An 18034-nucleotide genomic window follows, 5' to 3' on the forward strand; every position below is an offset into this window, starting at 1 on the left:
AATTGTTCAGTGCCTCTTAACTATATGGTCTGATCTCAAACTTGTGATTCTGACTCAGCTTCCCAAATAACTGGGGTTACAGGTGCATATGACTCTGCTAGGTTTACTTGTCCATGTTTTATAATTATCATAACTTTAAATCTGAAGTTTTGCTTTTATTTGCTATGCTTTTCATATTTCAGCTCAGTAGAGTCAAGCCCAGAAACCATATACCTGTGATCTGGCAGATGTTTCAGTATTCTAATTCAGAAGCTCATAAGCACAAATCTCCCCCTGAAATGTTTGTATTCCTGTACTGGGGAGAGCAGTAACAACTCCCACATGTCAACATTTTCAACACTTTGATATTTGGTGGATTAACATATTAATTTCAGAACTAAAGGCCTTTTCATAGTTGTAGAGAAATTATCTCCCTTATATATATCACCAAAATATTTTGCTTGTTGTGAACTCATTTTCATGGAAAATCTTATACTGTTCTGGGTACCATATACTCATAACTTAAGTTATTCTAAATATAACCATGACATATTAGTATTCTAAGGGCAACTAACTTGTCTTCTCTATCTCTTACATTGACTTTCTGACTTCTGTTATGTTATGAATTGAATACGGAATGCAGTACTGAGATTTTAAGTACTATATAGTCATCAAGACATTCAAGAAAGAGATTTGAAGGAAAGGATCACCACCCCCCTCTCTCACACACACACGCACACATACATATATCTTACTATAAGATATAACTTACTCAATATTTGGTCCTTGAAATGATTCTTAATAAATGATTGAAACCTGTCTTTTCTTTAAATTTATGGGTGTATATAGATAATAATAGAAACTGTGAAAATAGGTCTTGAAAGGTAGAATGAATTTTCCAAGCCAGGCATGGTGGCGTACGCCTTTCATCCCAGGACTTGGGAGGCAGAGGTAGGAGGATCGCCATGAGTTCGAGGCCACCCTGAGACTCCATAGTGAATTCCAGGTCAGCCTTCATTAGAGCGAGACCCTACCTTGAAAAAAAAAAAAAGAGAGAGAGAGAGTTTTTCAGTTGTGAAGCAGCAGGGAACTTTATTAAGCACAAAGTGATGGTAAAGGTTTAAGTACATGACCAAAGGGCCAGTTGGCCACTTGAAGTGAGAATGCTCAGGTGTCCTGGTTATTATATAGAGCTTCTTTTTATAGGATTTTAGTGAAGAATAAACTGGTTGCTAGGGGCATAGTTTGGGTAGTACTGTAGTTTGATTGGCATGTTTGGGTGTAGCGTAGTTTCTCTACTATACATGCTTCTTCTGGTGATGCATCTGATTTTAATCACATGTATTCCCATGATGCATAGGCACTGAATGGTAAATGGAGGGGTTCTCCCTATTTACTTTTGTTCACTGAGAAGGCACAGTTTGTCTTAGTGCACATGTACCCAAAACTCATTCATGCTGGATGGCTCTCTGCTGTCTGATCTGGACCTAAGAACATACTTGCATAGGTATAGATTTAAAAAAAAAAAAATCATTGCTGAGAGGAAGGGAAAACTAGTTTGTTGTGTCAAAAGGATGTATGAGATGTACCATGCAGCTCAGTACAGTTGGATTCCCAGGTTCCCACAGGTTTTTAGGTGCACTGTGTAAGAGGAGCGCATATTTGCTTAAACCAAGCAGGGTCCCAGGTGGCTAAACTATTCCCTGTGTTTGCCTGCCTCTCAAGCACTTTCTAAGCTGGGCATGTAGGAGGGTCATCATTCAAGGTCAGCCTAGGCTGCTGAGTAGATTGTGTTTCAATAAATAAATAAATAAGTAAATAAATTTCCATACCTGATGAGTTTTAAAATTAAATTAAGAGTTTGAAAACTTTTAAAAATATATTTTTTTAATGTTTTATTTTGATTTATTTATTTGAGAGAGGGAAAGAGGGAGGGGGAGAGAGAGAGAGAGAGAAGACAGGGCATGCCAGGGCCTCCAGCCACTGCAAACAAACTCCAGTTGCATGTGCCCCCTTGTACATCTGGCTTACATGGGTACTGGGAAATCGGACCAAGGTCCTTTGGCTTTGCAGGCAAGTGCCTTAATTGCTAAGCCATCTCTCCAGCCTGGAGATACTTTTAATATTCTTTCCACTCTATACCGTTGTGTTTAATTGAAATTACTTCAGGTTTTCTCCTAAGCCAAAATAAAAATAAAAATAAAAATAAAAATAAAAAAAGATAGCTAAGAAAGCAAACCAGAGTTCTCATCATTTTTATATCTTTTGTAACTATTTTCTATGCAAGTAGTAGTATTCAAAATGAGAGCAAGTTTCTTCAATAAAAAAATTATCTTTTCTTCAATTTTCTTCATCAATTTTATTTATTTTTTATTTATTTGAGTGTGACAGACAGAGAAAGAAAGAGAGAGCGAGAGCAAGAGAGAGAGAGAGAGAGAATGGGTGCACCAGAGCTTCCAGCCACTGCAAACGAACTCCAGAAGTGTGCCCCCCATTATGCTTCTGGCTAAAATGGGTCCTGGGGAATTGAGCCTCGAACAGGGGTCCTTAGGCTTCACAGACAAGTGCTTAACTGCTAACCAATCTCTCCAGCCCTCGTTTCATTAATTTTAAGAAGTTAAAATGAAAATTATTCTTTATTATACACAAACTTGAAGATAAGCCATTATTAGTTTCTTTTCCTTAGCACTGAGAAAATTTTATTACACTCAACAGTTTGAATTAAAGCAAGAGAATACCATAGCTCCTAATTAGAGAAAAAGCAATGTCTCTTAGCTTATACTTAGAGTTATTCTTAGAAAGTTATTGAAGACATAATAAATGTATCTATCATCTTTTTCATTAGTGATGTTATCAGAATTGTTATTCTTACTATAGAAATGACTGCGCATTATGGCAAATGGGATTCTTTTTTTTTTTTTTTTTCAGTTCTGGTGATTGGAAATACTGCTTTTCTGCATGAAGCAACTATACACTTGAATGACCCTTAGATGATTGGCATGGTCAATGTTCTGCAGTTAGATACTTTAACCACATTTCTAAAACCTAGAAGTGTTGAGCTGTGTAGATACCAAAGATTAAGAAAACAAAGTAATGCATTGGACTTAAACTAGTGTGCATTCTATTTAATTGAGCTGTTTACTAATGTTTTGTTTTAAATAACCAGGAGGGTGGGCCAGGAATTTTCCCAGTGGTTAGAGGTGTGTGTTTGCAAAGCCTGAAGCTCAAGTTCAATCCCTCAGCCTTCACTTAAAACCAGATGCACAAAGGGGTACATGCATTTGGTGTGTTTGTAGTGTCAAGAAACCCTGGAGATTCCTCCCATAACACACAGAGGTACAAATAAACAAAATGTATTTCAAAAAAACAACTGGAGGGCCCGTTTTTTCTGCAAGTTCCCAATCTCAGGAATGAAGAAGTCCCATGTGCCCTACTGCAGAGCCAGCCTGACATGCCACCTCTAATACTTGGATGGGCGTGTCAGCCTCTGGAAAGACACACATTTCTTCTTGGCTGTGATTTTGACATTTCACCTGGATATTTCCTGTCTTTGTAGGAGTGACCTCGCCCCTTTACTCTTTATCTTCTCTTTGTCAAGGTCATCTTCTCTCCATCTGTTCCTAGAACTGCTTATAGCCTTCATCAAGAAGCTCAGCCAGGCTGCACTTTCAAGCTAATTCTAATCTGAGCAAGAGGTTCACCGATAGCTTCTGAAAGTAGTGTAGAGAGCTGTTCTTGATCATATAATCTACATATTTGGGATTTCTAGCTAAACTGCACAATCTCTGCCCCACAAGGAAACAGTTTCACAGTTAGGAGACAAATATGCCCCCGCCTAGGAGTGAGGACATAAGTTCAGAGTCAATGGATTTATTCTGTTTGAATTTATTCATGCAATTAGTTTTCTTCTCAAAGTTTCCTCTCTGACATAAATTTATGCCCCCAGCCTAGTCAACTTGACCAGAACCCTTATATCCTACCTAGTTTTGCTAACTAGTTTCACAAAAGTGTTCTTCTCGTATCTGCTTTTTGTCTCTTTGGGAATTGGCTGGTTAATAGACCTTCATCCAAAAGACCCAAATTTAAATCAGATTGGGGTAACAGGGTATAACAAACACACACACACACACACACACACACACACACACACACACACCTCTGAAGTGAAGTTACACTTCTTTGTGTATTTTATTCAATGTCTCAGCAGGCCTCACAGAGATATACTGATAGACTGTTGAAGTATGAGCAATTCTTTACCACGCTTACACGTGGTTGCCTTGGCTATTGTCTTTACCTACTTTGTAAAGACAAATGCATGTCAGTTAGTCTGAACAGACTGGAAGTATAGAACTGCCACATCTATGTGATAGAGATCTTCTCTGTTTCCTGACCAGGATAGGAGTATTTCCCTATGAAGTCAAGATGGTCATGAGTGAACCCCACACTTTCTTCATAAAATTGGGAATTTCCTTAGTTTGAGATTCATAAACTGTGACACAATCTATTGTGTTTCCAGTATCTACCTGGGAACTTGTCCTGTGTTTCTTCCATGGAACTTGGGGAGACATGGAGCAACTGATTCTGAAATGGTGCCCCTTGCTCTTCTACCAGCATTGTTATTCTGATTCAGGACTTTATTGACTTTTGGTACTACTTAGAAAACTGTGGCAGGCTAACATAGCAGGTTCCTCAGAGTCTTGTTACTATTCAACTGATTCTATACAGTGGGAAAAAAGTAAATTTTGGAGTAACCTATATCAGCATTCCAATTCAGTTGCTCATGTGATTTGTCATCTCAGAAATGTAACTCCTGTCCCAGTTTCCGCATTTGTATCATCGTCCGAACGTTGCTGTTGAGGGTGGGGAAATGCGCGCATGTGAGCCACTTCACATATTTCCTGAATAGTGAGGTAAGGACAGAAACCAGGACATCTGTTCGCAGAGCTGTTCTTCCGGCTGCACCACATGGAGCCGGCAGAAAGGAGCACCAACTTGCTCCTGCCTGTTTCATACATTTCAGATACAGTGACTATCACAAATAAACCTTTCTCTGCAAATCTCTCATTAGATAGTTTCAGAGAAAAGGAATGTTGATGCAAAATTGGAGCATTTACGTAAATTTTGAGGGTTTGCCCGGATGGAGATTCTTGCTTCCTGGCCAGCCTGGCATTTTGCATGGAACATTTTTCTCAAGATGCAAAGAACTTACTTCCTTAATATCTTCAACTTGTTTTGGTGGTAGAATGTATGAAAACAGGTTTTGCATTTAACATCCAGTGAATAAAATCCTCAAAGTACATATAGTACAATGCTTGCCAAAACATTTCCAGTTTATAATTATTCACTTAACTCTAAAACTTTCCTTAATTCTGCAGGAAAAGATCATGAGAAACATTGTATGACTAATCTACCCTCTTAAAATACAGTTACTAATGTTTTCAGAGAAAAATGTCTGTGTACTTTCAGGAAGCCATGTGTTCTACATAGCTTCGTGGTCTGTGTGCTGCTATTCTTAGAAGCATGTGAACTGATTTACTACATTATTACTTCCACTCCAATGTCCACTATGTCTTCAATGAAATCCAAGTTGCAAAATGTTCATATAATCTGTTTGATTTAACCTGGACATCTTTTAGAGTCCTGTTCAACTATGACTGTGCCAGCCTCTCAGTCTTCTCTTAATAAGAGATCTGCAGGCAACATGTGCCTTCCCTTAAATTATTAAACATTTTTTTTTCAAGGACTACTTAAAATCCAATTTCCTTGTCTGGATCTGACTCATGAAAGTAAGGTGTGTTTTTAATTTAACACTGAATCTAATAGGTAATTTCTACAAACTTAATATTTTACTATCTGCATTTGTTTGTAAAAATATAGGTCAGTTCAATTATTTCTATGATATTTAGTCTATTTTCTCTTGTTCACTTTTACATGACCACTTTTTTATTTTTATTTTTTGCATGGGGTCCTGGCCTTGAACTTGCTGTGTTCACTGAGTGCTAGGGTTGCAGGAATCTGTTTTATATATGATTGTTTATTTTCAAATATTTTATTTTTAAAGGCTTATTAAAAAAATGTTTATTTATTTGAGAGAGAGGCAGAGAGTAAGAGGGAGAGAGAAGGGGCACGCCAGGACGTCCAGCCACTACATACAAGCTCCAGATGCATGTGCCACCTTGTACATCTGGCTCATGTAGGTTTCATGGAATAGAACCTGTGTCCTTGCTTTGCAGGCAAGTGTCTTAACCACTAAGCAATCTCTGCAGCCCTGTTTTATGTAATTATAAGTGGTTAAAATTATATTAATTTAATTTTATCTTTTCTTTCATTTATGTGCATACTGTCTTCTTGATCCAAAAACAGATGAGTGCTATTTATACAGTTGGATGTGTTATACGGTTACATATGAAATAAATAATAAATTAGGAAACTGATAAAGAGAAAAGAACCACACATTGCTTGTAAGAATTCAAGCAAAAGAGGATGTCAGTATAATTTAGGGATTTACAATAAGAATATCAGAAAGATTCTGTCATTGTCATCTCAGAAATATGAACCATGCAATGTAACTCAAAATAGACTCAATAAAATTTTTATGATAAGGTGGGCATGGTGGCACATGCCTTTCATCCTAGCACTTGGGAGGCAGAGGTAGGAGGGTCACCGGGAGTTCGAGGCCACCCTGAGACTACATAGTGAATTCTAGGTCAGCCTGAGCTAGAGTGAGACCCTACCTCAAAAACAAAAACAAACAAAATACAACAACAAAATTATGACAACTACAGGCTTATTTTGTAGAGCTTTTTGTATACAAAATTCTTCAGTGTAGGTACTGTGGTTTGGATGAGTGTCCCTCAGATGTCCCTGTATTACATTGCAGAGAAGTAATAATGGGAGGGATTCTGGACCTTTATAAATTGAAGTGTCATGGGTTACTAGGGGTGAAAGAGTATAATTGAACCCCAGTGTCATTGTCTTTTTCTTGGTATCAGAAGTTACTTGTTTGACGGATCCAGAAAATTGGAACCAACCACAACTGTTGTTGCTGCCAATGGAATTTAACAGGTGGTTTTCAGTGTGAGACTGTTGGTAGAAGTGTGGATAGTAAAGAGAAGGCTGAGGCTTCAGATGGAAAGGAGGGCTTCATTGGGAATTGAACTTGTCTCATTATGTCAATGGATTTGAATGTATTTTACCTGTGTCCTGATTCTTGTAAGAGGAGATAGTCCAACTAAGAGACTAGTTTATCTGGCAGAGATTTCAAGGCAGTGAAGCATTCAAGCCTAGCTGTGGGAAATGTTCCTGTTCTTAGGTAGTTTTATAGGGAGAACATGGAGTAAGAAAACCTAGCGTGGAAGGGAGAATTCTGGACAAACCTACGGAGCACTGAAGAACAGAAGACAAGCTCTTTGCCTCAGGACAATGAAAGAGGTGCAGCTCAGGCTACTGCACCTATCACAGACTAGTAATTGAAATGCAAACTGGCTTCAAAAGATTTTCCAGAGAACTGCTTCAAAAAAGGAACAGGGGTGGGGGTGGAGCAGTGGAGAGCTACTCCACATATCAGAGCTACTTAGAGTTCAGTATCCCTGTACTGTGTCCACACAAGCTGCTAGTGACATGCTCTTAGGTTGCTACAGACAAGGTTCACATAGACCCAGGCACAACCTCTGCTGGTAGCAAATGGTGGTGGTGTCCAGGTGATACCAGTTTGCAGACAGGCAGAATATATGAGTTACTGGATCATCTCACAGAATTTCAAAGGAAAGGCTGGCGGGTCAGGACGTGTGTTGCAGGGTTAGAGGCCCTGTGCACAGCCCCGTGAGACACAGCATAGAGGTGCTATGGAGAGAAGCTGAAGCTTCTCTTTTCTCTTGCTCTATACTCTTTTATTTTGCACTAGGAGAGTTTTGTTGTTTTTGTTTTTGTTTTTCTCTGTGCCTGCCTTACAATGTATCTTATTTTGTAAAAACATTTTATTTAGCCATTTTATTTATTTATTTGAGACAGAGGTGGGGGGGGAATGAATAGGCGTGCCAGGCCTGCAGCCACTGCAAACTAACTCCAGACATGTGTACCACCATGTGCAACTGGCACTAAGCAATCATTAGCTGTTCATGGTGGTCAATGTGCAAGGAAATGTAATTCATAAAAATGATTATTTAGCCAGATGTAGTGGCACACACCTTTAATCCCAGCACTTGGGAGGCAGAGGTAGGAGGATCACTGTGAGTTTGAAGCCACCCTGAGACTCCATAGTGAATTCCATGAGAGCCTGAGCTAGAGTGAAACCCTACCTCGAACACCCCCCCCCCATATATATATATATATTTGTCTCTTTAAATGAATTTTTCATTTAAACTAACTTTTTAAAACTCTCTTGACACCTAGGTGTGGTGGTGCACACTTTTTTTTGTTTTTATTTATTTATTTGAGAGTGACAGAAAGACAGAGAGAGAGAGGGAGAGAGAGAGAGAGAGAGAGAGAGAGAGAGAGAGAGAGAGAGAGAGAGAATGGACATGCCAGGCCTCCAGCCACTGCAAACGAACTCCAGACGTGCCCTGCACCCCCTTGTGCATCTGGCTAACAGGGGTCCTGGGGAATCGAGCCTCAAGCCGGGGTCCTTAGGCTTCACAGGCTAGCGCTTAATCGCTAAGCCATCTCTCCAGCCCAGGTGGTGCACACCTTTAAGCCCAGAACTTGGTAGACAGAAGTAGGAGGATCACCTTGAGTTCGAGGCCACCCTGAGACTACAAAGTGAAGGTCAGGTCAGCTGGGGCCACAGTGAAACCCTACCTCAACAAACCAAAAAACAAAACAAAACAACAACAACAACAAAACCCTCATTTGACAAGCTTCATCTTACCTAGAATGCAATTAACAGGTTATAATTATAGAACTTTTCCACAAATTACATAACACACAGTGATGGTTAACCCAACAACTTTGTGTGTGTGTATGTGTGTGTGTGTGTGTTGGAATTAGCTAGGCAGTTCTGTCCTCTATAAGGTTGGCTGGTGTTACAGTTATCTGAGGATCCCATTGAATTAGTACATACACAACACCTCCCTTAAACCTTGCCATTGATCCTGACTGCTGGCTGGAAGCTCAGCTGGGCTGGTGTATCATAGTACCTTGGGATTCTGACAGCATGATGGCTTAGTTGTAAGAAGGAACATGCCAAAAAAGATCTCAGAGTTGAGAAATCGAAACTGCCTCCCTTCTTAGTGTAACATGGAATGAATGGTTGGTTACATTGTCATTTTTGCCATATTCAGTGGGTCAGGGCCATCAGGAGTCAGCCCAAATTCCAGAGAATGAAAAACAAGTTCTATCTTTCAGTAAGGTGAGTAACCAAGAATCTCCAGCTGCATTGAATAACCACAGAAAGTTCATTTACTTAGCCAGAATTACTTAGCCAGAAAGGGTTTTCAGTGAGCATGCTTTAGGTAGTGGGGTTGTAGCTATGAAGAAAAACTGCCACGAAGCAGGTAGAAACCCACATTCTTTGTGAAGCTTTCATTTTATTAGAGTAAGAAAATAAGAATCTATGTAGTCTATCAGACAACAGGTGCTATGAACCCATCTGTGGCTATTTTCTAGTGTTCCATTACTTATGGTTCTGAGTAAGATGAACAGAGAAAAATATCACTGAGGAAACTCATGAGATAAGAAAGTTTTATGTATGTATTTGTGTATTTCAGACCATTGAAAGTTAAAAATGTATATATGAAAATTAACAAAAATATTGGTGTATATTACTTTATAGGTACAATGCAGATATTTTGATATTTTTAAACTACATTGCTCTGAAAATGACTGATCCAAAATAATAAATTTTGTTTACTTCTAGAAGCAGAATTTGATATTGCATAAAATTACTTTGATGTGGGAACAACTCTGAGATGCATTAAATTAAATCTGAGCATCTGCTTTAGAAAAAGATCAGAAATTCTATTATTTTTTTTTTTGTTTTTTGTTTTTTGAGGTAGGGTCTCACTCTGGTTCAGGCTGACCTGGAATTAACTCTGTAGTCTTAGGGTGGCCTTGAACTCATGGCAATCCTCCTACCTCTGCCTCCCAAGTGCTGGGATTAAAGGTGTGTGCCACCATGCCTGGCCAGAAATTCTATTGTTATAATTTATCTTTATTTTAAGTGATATTCACAGAACATAAAATGCACATATTAGTAAGGTACTATATGCTGCTTAAATACATGTATGCAGTCTATGCTTTTAATCATGTTAAACATGTCTGCCTCCTTACTTATCACTGACTTATGGTGAAATCATCCTAGCTCGTTTTTATAGTTTTTTTTTGAATGTACAGGGCAGTATTGTTATGTATAGTCACCCAACTTTGCACACATAAGCTTTTTATTCCTAATTGAAACTTTATACCCATGGAGCACATGGCTGATACTACGTTGGAGAAAGCTGTGAAATATAAATGCTATTCACCAGAGGGTGCTATTGTCATCTGAAATGAAGCGCATTGCATCACAGCCCAACCTTGATGCTCTCAGGAGCTTAGACATTTGTTAGCTCTGTCCTTTCCCATTTTTAAAAAAATGTCTTTCCCTTTCTTTTGTTTATCCAGCAATGCCAATGTAACTTCAGGCACACCACACTGAAATCAGCTGTAAGCACTAGAAGTATCAGTAGCAGCAATTATGATGAGAGGTAAACATGTATGTGATTCACCAAATGGTGCAGACATATATTACCGAATGTGTTTTGCTAAAACACATATTCTGCTTTAAGTTTACTTCACCTTATTATGATGGAAATTACTAAATATAGTTGTTGTACATTGTCCTATAAAGGAATGAATATTTGATTTTATAAGCAAGATGCATGATAGTACATGTTGCAGTCAGGATCGCATTGCTGGTAGAAATCACCCAATCAAGAGCAGCTTGTGGGAAAAAAAAGAGGTTTATTTTGGCTTACAGACTCGAAGGGGAAGCTCCACGATGGCAGGGAAAATGATGGCATGAGCAGAGGGTGGACATCACCCCCTGGCCAACATGAGGTGGACAATAGCAACAGGAGTGTGCCAAACACTAGCAAGGGGGAGCTGGCTATAACACCCATAAGCCCACCCCCAATAATACACTACCTCCAGGAGGTTTTAATTTACAGTTGCCATCAACTGGGGAGACTAGCATCTAAAACACCAAAGTTTACGGGGGACATCTGAATCAAACCACCACATTCCGCCCTTTGTACCCATCAACTGATAATCGTACATGATGTAAAATGCAATGCACTCAGTCCAACCTTAAAAGTACCCATAGTTTTTGTCAACCTCAATGATGTTCAAACATCCCCATAGTCCAAGATCTTTTAACTGAGCCATAATACAAAAAAAAAAAATCCCTCCAAAAAACCGTAATGGCACAGAATAAACATTCACACTACAAAAGGTGGCATTGGGTATAACAAAGAAATATTCAGCTAATATATGATTTACAACAAGCACTGCAAACTTCAAACTCTGTAGCTTCATGTCCAACAACTGTGGCCAGTGACAAATTTCCAATTCCAATAAGTCTGACCAGCAACAAGTCTCTGAAGTTCCAATTCCACCCCTCCAGCTAGGCTACTCACAGCCCTGGAAAACATCACTGGATCAGCAGCTTTCCTTATCAGCCATCTCGTGGTCCTGGATCGCCACTGGGTCTCCACTACAATCCATGGTTCATCCTCATGGCCCCATGGAGTCTCTATGCAGGCATCCAGCAAACCTGCTTCACATTGTCCGTGGCCATTTCCAAAACACAAGACTGTGTTGCAAACTCAATGACCCTCTCTTTGTTGCATTTCTTATACTCAGCAATACCAGGTAGGGTGCCAATTTGTTATTCCAAGGGGAAGTAAAGCAGACTTTGAATAACAAGAGTACCATGAGCATTCAGGCCCCTCCCTTCAAAAGAGTATACATTCTTCCTGTTGCCCCAGTGCAGGTAAACTGGCCCAGTCTCAAAAGTTGTAATCTCTCAATTGCACCTGAACTAACATGGCCACATCAAGCTTCTCACACAAACTGCTAGTCCAGTCCAAGCAAAGCTCTTTCTCACCCTCATAAGCCAAACCTCACAGTCCATAGTTCTTACTACATTCAGGTCTTTCAACTCTGACCAGAATAATCCATCAAGCTGTACTTACAGCACTGTAAGGCATGTCTTAGGTCAAGTTTTCAAATCCTTCCACATTCCTCTTGAAAATCAGCTCCAAAAGGCGAAAGCCACACAGTTAGGTGTCTAGCAACAATCCCACTCTTCAGTGCCATTTTACTGTTGCAGTCAGGTTCACATTGCTGGTAGAAATCACTCAACGAAGAGCAGCTTGTGGGAAAAAGTGGTTTATTTTGGCTTACAGGCTGGAGGGGGAAGCTCCATGATGGCAGAGAAAATGATGGCATGAGCAGAGGGTGGGCAAAATAAAGCCTTCCTCCTGCAAAGTGTTTGTGTCAGGTATTTTGGTCCCAGCAACATAAAAGTAGCTAATACAAGGACATTACTCTTCACAAGTCATGATGGCCTGTTGTTTCTTTTTTTTTTTTTTAATTTTTATTCATTATTTTTTTTTTCCGATGTAGGGTCTCACTTTAGCTCAGGCTGACCTGGAATTCACTATGTAGTCTCAGGTTGGCCTCGAACTCACAGGAATCCTCCTACCTCTGCCTCCCAAGTCCTGGGATTAAAGGTGTGCACCACAATGCCCAGCCATGACCTGTGTTTGCTACCTATGAATATTAATAATAATAGCACCTATCTCAAAGACTTGTATGGATTATATGGAAAATCCTGTGACACATGAGGACAACCAGGTTTATTTATTTATTAATTTTTAATGAGACCCATGGTTAGGTAGCTGGTTTTGCCAGTTTACTCCTGATGCTAGGAATCTGGAGTCAGGAAGTTTGGAATTCTCCAGGAAGGGACTTAAAGGGCTCCCTAAGGTGGTAGAGCCAAGGCAGAGCCAGATCCTTCCGACCTGTACTAAAGTATGATGACCTAGGTTTTCTCCTACTGGACCAAGGACAATTCCTGTACTTAGGCAAGAGATCACCCCTAAGCTGCCTGTCTAATTTCTATCTCCTATCAACTTAAGAGACACACTTATGGGCTTGTCTGGGAGGGCTTTTTAGACTGGGTCAATTGAGGTAGGAAGGCTCACCTGAAAGGTGGGTAGTAACACCAGACTATGGGCTGTGGTCTTGGACTGAATAAGAAGGAGAAAGTGAGCTGAGCCCCAGCAGAGAGGGATGGTGCTTGGCTTCCTGACTGTAGAATAGAAGCAAAGTGATCAGCTGTCTCATATCTTCCCTGCCATGTTGGACTGCACCTTCAAAGTGTGAGCCAAAATACACCATTGATGTTCAAACATCCTTCCTTGAGTTACTTTTGTCAGATATTGTGTCATAGAAACAAGAAAAGTAGCCAATACAGAAAAGGCTACAACTTAGCCTAGCAAATTTTCATTTAAGGTTCTTTGAATCTGCTTAAGTATTCACCTATTCTGGGTGAATTCAGAATCTTTCTTTGAATACTTTTTTTTTTTCTTTCATAAAGGAAGTGTTTGTTTTCAGAAAACTGTCTAAGTAAAGGTCTAAGTAACCCAAGAGTTTATTTGGCAAATGTAATCCTAAAAACAGGGTATTGAGAGTTCTTATTCTTTCTGCCAGCTCCTGAGATATTTTTTCATGCAGTGTTGCTTTTTCTCATCTTCTAGGGTCCCTTGTATAGCCCATGTCTCTCAAGATAAGAAGAAAAACAATCTCCTCACTTTCTTTGGAAGAAAGGCAGCCCTCTTTTAGCATTGATTCTTCTATTTTACATTTTTCTAACTTAAATTTTCATAGGCATTTTTTCCTTGTAAATAAAAACTTTGAACATTTTAGTGACTCTACATTATTCTATTTGTTTTAGAGAAAGAGCAAGAGAGGGAGGGAGGGAGAGAGGAAGAGATGGGGAGAGAGAGAGAGAGAGAGAGAGAGGAAGGGAGGGAGGGAGAGGGAGAGAGATAAAATTGGCACACTAGCGCCTCAGCCACTGCAGTTGAACTCCCGACACTTGTGCCACCTCTTGAAGAAGTGCGACCTTTGTGCATCTGGCTTATGTGGAATCTGGAGAGAGATGGATCATGGGTCCTTAGGCTTCTCAGGCAAGCATTTTAACCACTAAGCCATCCCTCCAATCCCACATTATTCTATTTATTGAAATAAATAACTTTAAATCAAAATTTTTGAGCATTTTTACTATTGTAAGTTTGATCCGAAACAACATTTTTTGGTCACATCTCAGCTTATTCAACAATGCTTATTTTAGTCTAATGTTTACAACACTATAATAATAGTTTGGCTTACATGTTTTCACTGAAAAAAAAATTGTCTTTGGTTATAAAAATGGAGTCATCATAAACTTAGAAAATCAGGGAGCTCTACATTCTGGCCCAGCCTATTTCAAAATCCGGTTCCACTTGTGTTGTTACTTCCTATTAAGTAGGCTCAAGTAGTAGTTTACCTGTAGAGTTTGCATTGTCTGAGGTCCATTTGCATATTCAAGGAAGTGTATCTGCATAGCATTTTTTTGTTTTCTTACTTGCATGTTGTTATCACTTATTTTAGGAAGCTACTACAAACAAATTCCAGATGCATGCGCCCCCTTGTGCATCTGGCTTACATGGATCCTGAGGAATTGAATGGTGATCCTTAGGCTTCACAGTCAAATGCCTTAACCACTAAGCCATTTCCCCAGCCCCAGATAGAATAATTCTTCATTGTCTGGCCAGAGTAGGCTATGACTAAAGGGTGGATGGACCTTGTACCTGCTATTGACCCATTCAGGTCCCCTCCCACCTACTCAGCTTGCAGAACTTTACTTCTTTGCACTTATACCTCTCCTTAAAATAAATTTTTAATAATTTGCTTCTGGTGTGTATGCTTTTCAGTTTGCTAAATGTGGATAAGGGCTTGGTTGGGCTCTAATCTCACTAGGAGCTCACTTTGTGGCTTTCCTTCTAGTATCATGCCCTGCTATTCTGTGTGCTGTATGTAAATAAATAAGAAGGAATGGGGTGATGGCTCAGCTGTTTAAAGTGCTTGCTTGCATAAACTGATGCCCAGATTGGATTCAATTTCCTACTAGTAAAGCCAGATGCACAAAATGGTACATTTGTCTAGAGTTAATTTGCAGTGGCCAGAGGCTTTGATGTGTCCATAATAACTAATTTTCTCACTCTTCTTCCCTCTCTCAAATAAATACCTAATATTTTCTGGACTGGAAAAATGGCTTATTGGTTAAGGCACTTGCCTGAGAAGGTTAAGGACCCAGCTTCTATTCCCTGGTACCCATGTTAAACCAGATGCACAAGGTGGTGCATGCATCTAGAGTTCATTTTCAGTGGCTAGGGGCCCTGGCATGCCCATTTTATCTGCCTGTTCCTCTCTCTCTCCCTCTCTCTCTTTCTCAAATAAGTAAATAAAATATTCAAAAATCAAAAAAATTCTAGGGCTGGAGGGATGGCTTAGTGGTTAAAGCATATGCCTGCAAAGTCTAAGGATCCAGGTTCATTTCTCCAGGTCCCACGTGAATCAGATGAACATGGTGGCACATATATCTTGAGTTCATTTGTAGTGACTGGAGGCCCTAGCACACCTATTCTCACTCTCTCTCCCCCTCTGTCTCTAACAAATAAAATCTAAAGAAAAACACCCTAAACAAACAAATAAATAAGACAGGAGAAAATAAGTGAAATTCCAATTTGGTGCCCTATTGATAAAGGTTGTTATGAAGAAATGTTGTTTGCATTCTCCTTTGTACAAACAGAAAAGAAGGACCAACCTTCTCAGTTCTCCTTTTTATGTATCACTGAATAGAAAGGGGGAAAGGACCAGGAATTAAGATCCCTGAAGACCTCCTACTTGAAATTAAATGTGTGAGCAGAATGGGTACATGAAACTAGCAAGTGAGTTTTCAGATATCTCATGCTATGTGTAGAGGGAGGTGTTAAGTTCAATAGGAAGGACTGTGATTTCTTAACAAAGTAAGAGAGGTCTGTAGGTTTCTTCTGTGTTGGATTTTGCATCTATCAGAGTCCTTGTGACACAGTCATGATCCATGGAGTCTAGTGAGTGTTCTATAGGTATACCTCTGGGTGCTGGCAGAGGAGAATCACCCTAGAAAGTTTATTACATAAAGACTGATGAATGTTGAATACTAGAGTCTGAGGTTTATGAAAACTGCACAGGTGCCAGCTTTAATGACTAACTCAGAGAAGGACTGACTCCTCAGGCCCCTGCTACTAGATGATATATATAGACATTAAACCAAAAAACAAAAAAAAAAAAAGGTCTTCAAATTAAAATAAACTGAACCCATTTTACTGAATTCTGGGATTATTTCAGCAGTTTGGGAATGATAGACTGTTTTTCTTTAATCACACCCAATATATCAATATTCAGCTAATCACATGGGATTTCTGGTGAAGGTCAGAGCCTATGTATCCACCTGGCAGTGGCCAGTCTTAAGTCTTGCACTCAGCTAAATTGTGACCATATCTTTTTTTTTTTTTTTTTTTTTTTTTTTGAGGTAGGGTCTTACTCTAGCCCAGGCTGACCTCGAATTCACTATGTAGTCTCAGGGTGGCCTCAAACTCAAGGCGATCCTCCTACTTCTGCCTCCCTAGTGCTGGGATTAAAGGCGTGTACCACCACTCCTGGTGCACTTATTAATGTACATGATTTTGTATTTATCAGGGATACTCATTCAAACTATCACAAGCACATATGATAATATTATATATTTATATAAATCTTAATAAATCTTAATTAATTATCTTAATAAATGCAAGTGATCAAAACATCTTTCAAGAGTTCATAGCATCATTTAAAACTAGCTATCTTTGGGCTGTAGAGATGATAGAGTGGTTAAGGCACTTTTATGCAAAGCCTAAGAATTCTGATTCAGTCACCCAGTATCCATGTGAAGCTCAATGCACAGGTGGCACACACATCTGGAGTTTATTTTCAGAGGCTAGGGTCCCTGAGGTGCCCATTCTCTCTCTCTCTCTGCTTCTCTCTCAAATAAATAAATAAATGAATATTTTACAAGTAGCTATCTTTATAGTAAAATACTTATTTTGGAGTCACATATCTCTTTATCTCCTTTCCTTCATATAATTACTGTTCTTACAGTTACAGAATATACATTATTAGAGTATCTTTTGAGTACAGAAAGATAAGGGACTTGAGTTTTGGCTCTGATGCCAAAATAATCAAGTCATCTTAAGTATGTAGTTCTACATTTGACAATATCAACTTTAAAGACTACAGAGCACTGCAAGAAGTACTGCCCCTTCAACCATTGTTGACTTTGATGGAGAGAACTAATAAAGCATAATGCAAAAGAGCTCCTTTCCTGAGGGTGCCATTCCATGACACCTTTAGGGAAAGCATTTTCTGAAAAGAAGAATGGGTTCTTATGGAGTTATCTTCCTTCTTATTATTGGTGCCATTTTAAACTTTCCCTTCTCTACTGCAGACAGACATTTTGTCATTGAGGGTGGATAACAAACTATTAGAAATGCAAACAAGAAACAGTTAATTCCTAGAATGTGTGAAAGAAGAAAATATTACTCTCTCTCTTTCCATATACATATGGTACCTTGAACTCATATCCTGAGGGTATATAGAGGTGCATTACCACATCTGAGCACAATGCAGATAAGTAGAAAACTCAAGCATCAAATCAATTCAGGATGCAAAGGTCACTACAATATAATACAAGAAACTCAAAGAATCAAGACAATGCAGTCCCACCAAAAACTATAAATCCATCAGAAATAATGACAAATGAGACTGTTTTAGATGAAATGCCTGACAAAGATCTCAAGAAAATGGTGGTATCTATGCTCAAAGAAATCAGAGAAGAAATGAAGGGAATCAAAGAAGAAAACAAAGGAATTCAAGAAGAAAACAAACTTCTGAAAGAGAACACAGGAAACCAGCTTAATGAAATAAAGAGGTCGTTACAAGACATGGCCAAGGA

This window comes from Jaculus jaculus, chromosome 9 (assembly GCF_020740685.1).
Source record: "Jaculus jaculus isolate mJacJac1 chromosome 9, mJacJac1.mat.Y.cur, whole genome shotgun sequence".
Taxonomy (NCBI): domain Eukaryota; kingdom Metazoa; phylum Chordata; class Mammalia; order Rodentia; family Dipodidae; genus Jaculus; species Jaculus jaculus.